The sequence below is a fragment of the Macrobrachium rosenbergii genome, chromosome 10 (genome assembly GCF_040412425.1).
Source record: "Macrobrachium rosenbergii isolate ZJJX-2024 chromosome 10, ASM4041242v1, whole genome shotgun sequence".
NCBI classification, from domain to species: domain Eukaryota; kingdom Metazoa; phylum Arthropoda; class Malacostraca; order Decapoda; family Palaemonidae; genus Macrobrachium; species Macrobrachium rosenbergii.
The window spans coordinates 57084707-57097206 of NC_089750.1; the positions used below are offsets into that span (position 1 = coordinate 57084707).

Sequence of the window (12500 nt, forward strand, 5' to 3'; positions counted from 1 at the left end):
TATATATATATATATATATATAAATATATATGTATATATATATATATATCTATATATATATTTACTTTATCACATACACAATTGTTCTGTGCATTAGTAGAATTCTAAAAGGATCTCATTCAAATTGGATGGTATCTAATGGAGTATTTGTTCAGAATGAGGTCCTTTTAGTAATATACATACACATACACACACACACATATATATATATAAATATATATTTATACATATATATATATGTATATATATATATATCAGTAGTTCATAAGAATTTTCCCACTGATTATAGCTAGTATAACATTACAATTTTTATACATGACGCTTGTATATATATTATGCACATGAAGTTGGATTTCCACTGCTAAAGTGTTATGTCACCGCAAAGCAGCCCCATACTCAAAGTTCAAAATAAGTTTTGCTGCTCAGAGTATTCTAAACTTTAAGGATGACGGTTCTGTGTATCTGATATATCTAAGGACCGTGCTGGTGATTTTGCTGAACTTTTGCAATTTAAAGATTATAATAAAAAAAAAATCACCAAGGCCACAGCACTAGAAATAACTAAAACATTGTTTGAACATACTTGCAGAACTTCGGAACTACAAGTAACATAAGAATTTACAAACATTTCTTACGGGACTGAAATATCTTAGGTAACAAAAGAACTGAACAAAAGAACCAAGATTTTTCTGTAACAATTACAAACAAATTAAAAAATTAAAAACCAGATGTACTTGACTTTAGTACCTCATGTAACTTAGAATAAACAAAGCAAACATGCTGAATTTCAGTACCACAGGAAGAAAAAGAACTGTATAAAGAAACTTAGTAAGTTTCTTTAGAATTAGAGGTTAATTACTGGCCCTCAGTCAGTACCTCAGGTACCTTAAGATTGAGCTAAACAAACCAAACTAACTGGGAATCAGAATTCAATTAAGCCTGGAACTGGCCAAACACACTTCGTCGCAAATCACGAAAATAAACATACCTTGTTGTCAGCACCTCAATAACATGAACATTTGTGGGATAACTACTTACCTTGAGTCTGGTCAAGGCCATTTCTATCTCAACAATCATCACGTACCTGAAAGAGGACACAAAATTAATGATTTCGGCAAAAATCTTGTCGCTTAATGAACTCTGCGTGATACTCACACAAGCGTGATAAAATTCTCTCTCTCTCTCTCTCTCTCTCTCTCTCTCTCTCTCTCTCTCTCTCTCTCTTTCATTTTTCTGAGCCAGTATACTGTAAGACCAATCAAAAAACGTTTAAGCATTATTTATTATCTACTTAGACGTTCACAATTATGAGTTTCCTCACACAAGTGGTTGCAGAGTACTCTCTCTCTCTCTCTCTCTCTCTCTCTCTCTCTCTCTCTCTCTCTCTCTCTCTCTCTCTCTCTCTTAATATTTTCAATCTTTCTCAGTTTTTACGAGTTATCTTTGTCCTGGGCCAGCCAAAGTTAATATTAAGGATTATTCAGCTAAACTCCCTTGAAATTCATATATATACCTCACAATTTTTAACCTAATCCATCGCCTTTTTTTTTTTTTTTTTGCCTGACGATAAAGGAACAATTACTCACTCAACATGAGTAATCACTATCAGATACCAGACGACCCTGAACTTCAGACACGGTAATGAACAGAAACGTGTTCATAAAATTTTGATGTGAATAAATGTGAAAAGCACGGGTAATTTTCTCATGATATTCATTTTCAAATTATTCAAGCTGGAAAGGACTCGCTAGTTTAGCAACCACAGTATTATTGTAATTAAAAGATTATGAAGGAAAGCTAAAAATAGAAGTTGTACAGCCGTATTCAAAGGGTGTAAGTCATCCCTATATATGGAGGTCAGTTTGAGAGGAAAGGACCAGATGCTCAGAAAAGATAAAATTCAATATTAACAAAAAGGCAAAGAAAGATTATAAATAAGTAAAATAAAAAAAACAGCAGAGTCTTTTGCACTGTTTCAGAACATTCCCTAAGATTAAAATGTACTGAGTGAGATTCCCAATAAGTTAGATTTTCCTGATAATCTCAATAAAAGCTTTAATTCGAAATCAGCCTTCATATTTCAGGACAGCAGACTCTGTGGGACTACTGGTGCAGTAAATATGTCAAAGTAAACCATGGCAACCACCTGAATGAATGAATGAGTAGTTTTAAACTAGTAGTATCCAGTTTTGCTGATATATCGGTTGTCGACGAGCAGTGGGTGATTTATAGAGTATCTCAAGGAAAAACATTTGGCCAGATACTGATTACCCCGTGCTCAATAAATCTATTTGCGGTTTCATAAATGGCACCGATTATATCGGAATATGTTGTTACGTGACGTTTTGTTGTTCCACCTCCTTACCAAGACCTTAAGTTGATGAGCTTCTAAATAAAAGTCCTGCTCTCTACCCTCGACCTTCAGAAGCCATTTTTTGCTTCCGTTACCTGGATTTTGGCAATGATCCTTTCTTCGGAGTCTCGGTTTGTCCATTTACTACGTAGCACAATGATGTAACAAGGATTTCAATGAAATGTTCTTCTTGTTAAATAATATATTGATTTATTAGCATGCATAACATTTCACACACACACATTACATTATATATATATATATATATATATATATATATATATATATATATATATAATATATATATATATATATATACATACATATATAATATATATATGTATATGTATATATGTATTTTTATAATATTTATAAATTTATAATTACAGTGGAGGGAGTAGGTCAAATATATATATATATATAAATATATATATATATATATATATATATATATATATATATATATATATATATATATATATATATATATATACAGTATAATTATATATATATATATGTTCATTTAGTACAATTATATATAAATATATAAATATAAATAAATGAATATATGTATGTGTGCATGAGGGGTATTCATATGTATGCGCGCCTCATGCAAATTTTGCCTCCACGATAATACCTGAGTACATAAAAATAAATAACCAATCACAATACTTCATGTATTACTCGGGTATAAATTTCACCATAAAGAAGTTGGGGGCGATCACAGCAGCCAGTAAAGAAAATTATGCGTTTATTTTCAATTCAAAGGGCGTAGCGGACACACATAATAGTCGAGCATAAATTCTCCACTGGATATCTACTACAGATGTTTTATTTTTCAGACTTTCTTATCATTGGCAATATTTCACTGAGTTAAAACTATTTTCTTTCTTCATTGGATGGCTGCTATTAAATTCACAATGCGTTAAGGTTTAGGGTACAAGCAATATGACGTTGTCGGAAATAATTGAAATTCAGAGTAAAATAATAAAAAACCAGCAAGATTTTGTACAGAAGCAATTAATTCCGTAATATTTTGTTTCCTGTGACTAAAATTACAAAACGCAAATAACTGAAGAGTGACGGATGCCGCTCACCATCCTAGGAGAAGCATAAAGCTTTCAATCAATGTCCAATTCAGACAAAAACCTTTAATTCTGTGATGCAGCTAAAGGAGGATAAGAAAGTTTAGTGTCGCTAATATATTTTGGTGACATTGTTGACACATAAAGATAATAAGCTGGTATCTAGACATTAAAAGCATCAAGATACCAAGACATAACTTGCAAACAAACACTCTTTTAATGACGAGCAAGCACAGAAAATTATACCCAGCAGACGTTAGCAGTAAGTAACTAGCGAACAATAGAATGGATAAATAGTAAGTACTAAAAGTGAATAATTAGGGGTACTTGATGTGAGTGACTAGATGTTTAAAACGAAGAACTAGTAGACGCTAGGAACGGATGACTAGCAGACACTAGAAAGGTTTCATTAGCAAACATTGAAAAGGAAGAGCTAATAAAAAGATGCCGCTAACAAACATTAAAAAGGAAAAATTATTTTCAATCGAATCGAGAGATTCAACGCCATAAAACTAGCAAGTGCAACCTGTTGCCACGTAGGCTTAGTGACATTCAGATCTGGTCTTTAGATGGTTGAAATAAAACCAGCAGCAATTAACAATGACATTTTAGTTTTATGGCGTTTTGGAACGAACAATTAATTCTCTTCTGTGTCTGTGACAAATTCATTCATGGCAATTGATTACCCGTAACAGCAGTCAAAGCACAGCATGTCATTGGATCCCTTGTCATTTCGACATTACGTGTAGTATTTTTTTTTTTTTAGTTAATCTCATTTCTTTGTTGGACTAGTGTCACCAGTCTATATCGATATTAAGATGTATGAGTGTCAACAATGATTTAGCCTCTTTGCATTTTTACTGTGATTGATATTACATGCGGACGTTATTTTCTTTAGGAGATTTATCACAATTTGAGAGAATAATAATAATAATAATAATAATAATAATAATAATAATAATAATAATAATAATAATAATAGTTTTATTGGTACATTTGAGTAGATATTTGTTTATGCCATTCTTAGAACATTTGTGTCCTTTTTTCTTAATTTAGATCTTTTTTCCTATAGCTTGTATTGTCTTTTATTTTGTATAACTAAACTTTTTACTATTTCATCTTCCCTTTGTCATGCTTGCTTATCCTATTATTCCTCACTCTCCTTTTCCCATTTTCCTCTTCTTATCTGTTCTTCCTTCTTCTTCCTTTTTATCATTTGTGATATTCTGACCAATAATTTTCGCTCCTTTCTCCCTTGCTATTTAATAACACTTCAGTCCCCTCTTCTTCCTTCCTGTTTATTCTTCCTACTCTTCCTCTCCTCCTTCCACCACTTGGTAGCGATGGTGGTGGCAATAAACATGAGGATAATGCTCACAATACGCAAAATGACATGATAATACACATTTCGGTTTATGATCATCGCTTTATGAAGATTTACGGCGATTACCGACTAACTTTTCCCACGTTCGGTAACGAAACTACCGCTGTTTTACGGTCACATCCTTGAATAAATAATGAAGAGGAATATGTTTAGTTACGTCTTTCTAATGCTCTCTCTCTCTCTCTCTCTCTCTCTCTCTCTCTCTCTCTCTCTCTCTCTCTCTCTCTCTCTCTCTCTCTCTCATATTTTCAAAATATCAAATTACTGATGTGTTTTTTAGGAAAGTAATAATTCACCTCTCTCTAGTTTATCATTTCATTTCTCTCTCTCTCTCTCTCTCTCTCTCTCTCTCTCTCTCTCTCTCTCTCTCTCTCTCTCTCTCTCTCTCTTATTGCAAAATATCAAATTACTGATGTGTTTTTTAGGAAGGTAATAACTCATCTTTCCCTAACTTATCATTTCATTTCTCTCTCTCTCTCTCTCTTCTCATTCTCTCTCTCATATTTCATATTTCAACATATCAAATTACTGGTGTGTTCTGTTAGCCAAGTAATCTTTCATCTTTCTCTAACTTATCATTTCATTTCTCTCTCTCTCTCTCTCTCTCTCTCTCTCTCTCTCTCTCTCTCTCTCTCTCTCTCTCTCTCTACACCTGGCCCAATATTTCAATTCAGCTGGGGGAGTACTTTTAAGAACCTCTTGCATAATCAATTGTCTTTTTTTTTCGTACCCTTTCATCGCTAATATTTCTACTCTGACGGGTTGGTATTTCCTAAAATTGAAAGGTTCGTGATTATAAATTTCGAATGAAAAGAATACGAAAAGTGGTGAAGGTTTGTTTTTTTTTTTGTCGCTACCAAGTGGTGGAAGGAGGAGAGGAAGAGTAGGAAGAATAAACAGGAAGGAAGAAGAGGGGACTGAAGTGTTATTAAATAGCAAGGGAGAAAGGAGCGAAAATTATTGGTCAGAGTATCACAAATGATAAAAAGGAAGAAGAAGGAAGAACAGATAAGAAGAGGAAAATGGGAAAAGGAGAGTGAGGAATAATAAGATAAGCAAGCATGACAAAGGGAAGATGAAATAGTAAAAAGTTTAGTTATACAAAATAAAAGACAATACAAGCTATAGGAAAAAAGATCTAAATTAAGAAAAAAGGACACAAATGTTCTAAGAATGGCATAAACAAATATCTACTCAAATGTAGCAAGAAAACTATTATTATTATTATTATTATTATTATTATTATTATTATTATTATTATTATTATTATTATTATTATTATTATTATTATTGGATAATTATCAATATTTGCTTCTCTTCCTTTTCTCTTCTTCCAGGGTTTAGCCAAAACATCCCTGCTGCGATGAATTTGAGTCTTTTTCCGGATGCAAGGTAAACGTTTCATGCTTACTTGTTTACTTCGTTCTCTTTTGAAAAAATCGTTTTTTCTTCGCTTCTTCCTCTCCTTATTCTTTGATTTCTTACCTATATCAGTTAACGAAAACATTAGGATATACCTCGAGGTTTTTAAGCCTTATTTCATTACTAAATAAGTTTTAATTCTCTCTCTCTCTCTCTCTCTCTCTCTCTCTCTCTCTCTCTCTCTCCATCATATCATACACTCCTTTTTCTTCCTACCCTTTCCCTTTAAGCCGTATATTTTCGGCGGTCCAATAAACCCGGGCGTGATCGTGACGGAGTATATAAGCGCATTTGTGTCGAAATCACGGTCATCGGTTACGAACAAAGACCTCCCTGGAAACGTATTAGAGATTCAAACACCGACAACGACTCTCTCGGCTTTCAGATGAGCGTTGGTTGCTTATGCAATTGATGAATTAAGCCCCTGCAGATGGAGAGAGAGAGAGAGAGAGAGAGGGAGGGGATAATTACGTCAGTCATTGCGTCGCTCAAGATTACCAACGAGAACCTACGCGTGCGCGCTCATACAATCTGTTGTTTTGGCAGGGTGGGTGATGGATAGACTGACTTTTAAGAGTGAGTATTGTTCACAGAGGCCACCCGTTAATGGAAGATTCGTCGTAAACCCGAAGACTGAAGATTTATTGTGAATGAATCCTGCTGATTCAAGAATTCTTGAGTTTGCTGGTTCAAGAGTTCTTGACTTTGCTGGCTCAAGAGTTCTTGAGTTTGCTGGTTCAAGAGTTCTTGAGTTTGCTGGGTCAAGAATTCTTGAGTTTGCTGGTTCAAGAATTCTTGAGTTTGCTGGTTCAAGAGTTGTTGAGTTTGCTGGTTCAAGAATTCTTGAGTTTGCTGGTCCAAGAATTCTAGAGTTTGCTGGTTCAAGAGTTGTTGAGTGTGCTGGTTCAAGAATTCTTGAGTTTGCTGGTTCAAGAGTTCTTGAGTTTGCTGGTTCAAGAATTCTTGAGTTTGGTGGTTCAAGAATCATTTGCAATCGTACTGATTAGAGAACCACTGTGGATCCAGCTCAAGAAGTATCTTAAATACTAAAGTCCCAGCTGGATTATGAATGCTATTAGATGCGATATCCACTTTGAATCTCCTTGTTTCATACTACAAGTAAATGTTAAAAGATTCGTTGTGAATCTAGCTGCTTCCAGATCGATTATGGATCTTCTGAAAATACGAGATTTATTCCGAGTTTCTTTCCAGGTTCATCCTAAAGTCAGGTACTTCGGGGCACTTTTAGAATCTTGAGTCAGTATCATCATAAATCCTGCTGGTTTCAGATTCTTTAAGGATCCTTTCTGGTCCCAGAATCTGTCTGATTCTTAGGTAGAGTCTTTCATTAATTTCCGAGTTATTGCTCTAATTTTGATTCTGAATATTGAGATAGAAACTATTTGACAAAACTGATTGATTACTTTGATATTCAAAATTGGTTTCCCAGTTATCTTGGTCACTGAGACCGAAAACATATTTGCTAATATCATATCATTATATAAAGAAAATATCTTCACAAATACTCTTGTATAAAACATACAATTACAATAACATGCAATTCACACCTAGCTATAAACACTCCACAGAATTATATACAAAGCTATTAGAATATTTTGCTTATTCATTCTTACCAGCGATCAACCTTTTGTAATTTCATATAATTAGCTTTACTTCATGATTTTAGTATTTTCTGGGTGCTGCGTTCTAATTTCTAGATGTTACAGTAGATTTGTGTGTGTGTGTGTGTGTGTGTGTATGTGTGTGTGTGTGTATTTAAGATGTCAGATCACATGAATATCTTCAGCAAGGTAATATGGGATAAATAATCTATCCATAGAATCAAAACTTGATAAGTTCATCATGAATCTATATATTCCTTTGTACAACATAACATTCTCACTCGAAGAAAGTTCAAACCCATTCAAAACATCTCCTAAAGCAGCTGTTAACATCAGTTTCGATTTTGTTAATTTCGCAGTGAATACAGAAGAGATGTCAGATGACATTTGAGAGTGAAGCTCCTTCATTCTGGCATTTTCCTTTCCCAAAAGGTCGAGCAGCGTTTCGACACTTTTTTTGTCCGGTGTTCGGTATATGTGTGTTGCATAATGATCATGAAGCCCCCAAGCGTTCATTTGCATAATCCGTCACACGATGGCATCCGTCCATCCACCGGGGCGTTGTGTTGATGATCCTTAGCTCGGCACACTGCGGAGTCGGTGCTTCACGTGGGTCATTTGTTTGTTTCGGATTGATATGTTTATATGTTTCTCGTTAATAATCTGTGTGGTTTGACAGCCATTTCTTTACTCTGTTCCGCATTTTTTATTCCGCGCTGTTTTAAACTGAAATTGCATCAAATTAAGTATTGTTTTGAATTGTATTCTTTGTACTTGATGTTTTTCCGAGTCTGCTTCTTAGGCTGAGTTGAATATATATGTATATGTATATGTATATATATATATATATATATATATATATATATATATATATATATATATATTCTTGTCTCTTTTTTCTCGTAGCTTTACAGTATTCAGAAAGTGAATTAATGATAAATGGCAACGACAATCAGTCCTTACAATCTAACAGATGAAGATATTTACTAACTTTCTTTCCAACCTCTCACTACTTACTGACGGCATGTTTGTTTGGAATTTAGAAACTTAAAACTTTCTCTGAGATTGCAAAGCCTTAGAGAAGTCAGACATGAGAAAATAAAAGTAAAAAAATGGCTTATCTCTGGGGAATGGAATGCGAAGAAAATTTGACTCAGTAACACTCTTTATTGCATGTTTCCTCTATATATATATATATATATATATATATATATATATATATATATATATATATATATATATATATATATATGTATATTACTTGGGTGATTGGGTGATTGTATACACATTCAAATAATAATATAAAAATAGCTACTTTCAACCCTATTTGAAATCACCTTCCTGTTACCAAACATGGTAAGTGCCATTAGGGAAACCCTTGTGCAACTCAGTTGAACAGCCTACTATTGAGTGCAATGACTCATAGATTTCACTTATAATTAATTCATATGCAAAGACAAAAACGCGTGTGAACTCGGCACCCGTCACATTTCTCATCTCTTAAGATCTCATAAAGAACAAATACAAACTGGAGTTTAATTTCCTCTGTTCTTAAAAAATTCTTTGTTTACTCACAACCCTTGTCTGTGCATATACTGGAAAAAATGCATATACTGAAAAAACTATAATGTTTTTGTAATTTTTTCCTAACATTATTAACTTCCTTCTTTCCAAAATTGTCCAGGCTCCAATAACCTTTGCCACTCACCTTCCTCCTTCTTCGATTACGTTAACCATTCTGACATAAGAATCGAGACCCCTTCGTCTCTGTCGTTTCATTGATTTTATCCGCACGTCAAACCAGACACAAGCACAATGTACCTTAATGTAACCTTTTTTCATTCTAATGGTTATTTTACTTTTACTTTCTAGTAATATATATATACATGTGTGTATATATATGTGTGTGTGAGAGAGCAATCGTGTATGTGTTAATTATTTCCATAAATACATACATACATAAATACATATATATAAATATATAAAATATATACATGTAAATATATATATGATTAGTATCTGTATTGCTTTTATAAATATTGATAATTCTAGTTTATTAGATAATGTACAATGAAACCGACAGGAATACATACTAACAAACTATCAGCGACAAAGTGCACGGGTGACAGCAAGAGAAACCAAACTGAGCCCAAGAACCAAAGAAGCTGACCCTCTTTCTTACTTATATTAATCAACTTGCAACTGTTGTGGCACCCCCGGGCACTGCTGCAAGTGACCTTCACCCTCCCACAACGGCCGCTCAGACCCCCAGCCCCTTCCAAACGTGCCTGCTTGGTATATCTGCCCCCGATTGCATTCTGGCTATGAGAGAGGGCCAGGTCTCAAGATCGCCTTGAAGGCTTCTCAGTCGCTTGTTGGCATTGTAGTCGTTTATCTTTCTTATGTCGTTTTCTTGCACTATTATTCGTCTTTGTACTTTTGCTCTTTATAGTGGAGGCCAGTGGTCATAGTATTCACCGTTAGCGAAGGTTAGAGCGTGGCTTGTGTAAGTTCCCCTTTAATGTATCTTTACATAATATATACAATGTATGTGTGCATGTATATGTGTGTGTGTGCGTGTGTGTGTATGTGTGTATGCCATTGGAATATTTCATTAGTAAATGTTTAGATGAATATACAGAATATAACTATTTACAAATTCGCTACATTTGTATGTGAATTCGTACAGTTATGAATAATCTTGCACATATATATCATTGTATATTATATATATATATATATATATATATATATATATATATATATATATATATATATATATATATATATATATATATATATATATATACACAAGCAGAATTCAAATGGAAATATATATATATATATATATATATATATATATATATATATATATATATATATATATATATATATATATATATATATTGTGTGTGAGCATGTGTCACTGTGATATTCATCAGTAAATGTTTAGATGAATATATATGAGTACTGTTTAAAATTCATTACATTTGTATAAGAATTCGAACAATTAGAAGTAATCTTGCGCAGATATGTCATTGTATTTACGAGTATATACGAGCAGAATTCAAATGGAATTACTTAAGGACGTACGAGTTAACGTAAGTGCGTAAGTACTGCGCAGACAAACCTCCAGAGCGAAAGTATCTATCTAAAAGTAAAGCGTTTCGCTCCACTAATCCCTCGCCCTCGCCATAGCGCACTCGCTGAAGAGCACAAGCAGGACCGGAAAATAATGAATGCTTATACTAACTAGACCTGGAATTATTTGATTCCTTCGGTGTAGAGTCTACACTGTAGACAGTCACGCTCTCTTAATAGTTCAGTTACCCAGCAACCCTAAGGGCTCTTATATACGATACGTAGTTCTTCATTGGAGGGGTGGGTAGAGCTCTCGGCTAGCACGCTGTTGGCACAGCGTTCGACTCCCCGACCGGCCAATGAAGAATTAGAGGAATTTATTTCTGGTGATGGAAATTCATTTCTCGTCATAATGTGGTTCGGATTCCACAATAAGCTGTAGGTCCCGTTGCTAGGTAACCAGCTGGTTCTTAGCCACGTAAAATAATTCTAATCCTTCGGGCCAGCCCTAAGAGAGCTGTTAATCAGCTCAGTGGTCTGGTTAAACTAAGATATACTTAACTTATACAAGATACGTGGGCAAGTAGGATTTTGGCGAACGCTTGGGATCAGTGTCGAGGTATGGTGCGACACCACACATTTCAGCTCACTCGTAGCTGCCCAGGAAGCGTGGGTGGTTCAGCGTTTCTGTCGGCACGAACAGTTTCCGAGCACAGCTTCGGTAGCATGCTTCGAAACCATACTTGGCCAAGTATCGTGTATAAGAGCCCTAAGACTGAAAAAAATAGAAGACGATATCATTTTCGACTGAAGCCACGACGAGAGGATACGCCGGTAAGGTGTGACAAAGTTGTGTCCTCCTTTGTCCACTTCCTGCCAATATGTTGTGTCGACAATGTCCATTCATATACTGTCTTCATTGTGTAGGCAAATTCTCTTGCCGGTTTGCTGTGTCATTCTCGTTCATACCTCATCCTTTTTTTGTACACTAGTCGCACTGGGTAACTGTATCTTTTTTTTTTTTTTTTTTAAGCCACTGGGTCTTTGCGTCCACCATCCCGTCCATAACTCATCTTTTCAGTGTCCAATAATCTGACTGATTTATTATATCAACTTTGTTCATACCTCATATTCTCACCGCCCAACAATCAGGCTGATATATTGTAGCAACCTCTTCAAACCTGGTCCTATGCGTATCCAACAATCGGACTGGTTTATTGTATCGAACTCGTCCAAACCTCGTCCTCTCAGTATCCATCAATCGTATTGGTCTATTGTGTAAGCTTCATTCATTTCTCGTCCTCTTTGTGTATACCGATCGTACAGGTGTAAATCCATTGGCACCTTGCCTTCCCTGTGCATCAATCGTACCAGTTTGCTGTATAAAATCGTTCGTACCTCATCCTGTCAATGTATACAACAGTCACGCTAGGTTGTTTAATGAACGTTTATTTACAAAAAGCAAACCACTTTTTTTTGCCCCGGATAGGGATTCGATTTCACTGCCCTTCTACATATATATATATATATATATATATATATATATATATATA

General features: G+C 34.6%; 1 protein-coding gene and 1 long non-coding RNA gene across 5 annotated transcripts in view; one reads left to right on the forward strand and one right to left on the reverse strand.

Moving 5' to 3' along the window:
- The window catches only part of LOC136842647 (uncharacterized), a 233016-nt gene that overhangs the window by 127427 nt on the left and 93089 nt on the right, over window positions 1-12500 (reverse strand). The gene's annotated exons all lie outside the window — the stretch shown is intronic.
- Window positions 1-12500, forward strand: part of LOC136842648 (uncharacterized) — a 227406-nt gene that overhangs the window by 67093 nt on the left and 147813 nt on the right. The window contains exon 2 of the long non-coding RNA XR_010854295.1: window positions 6160-6214. This is a non-coding gene — a long non-coding RNA (uncharacterized lncRNA). The remainder of the gene's footprint in view (window positions 1-6159; window positions 6215-12500) is intronic.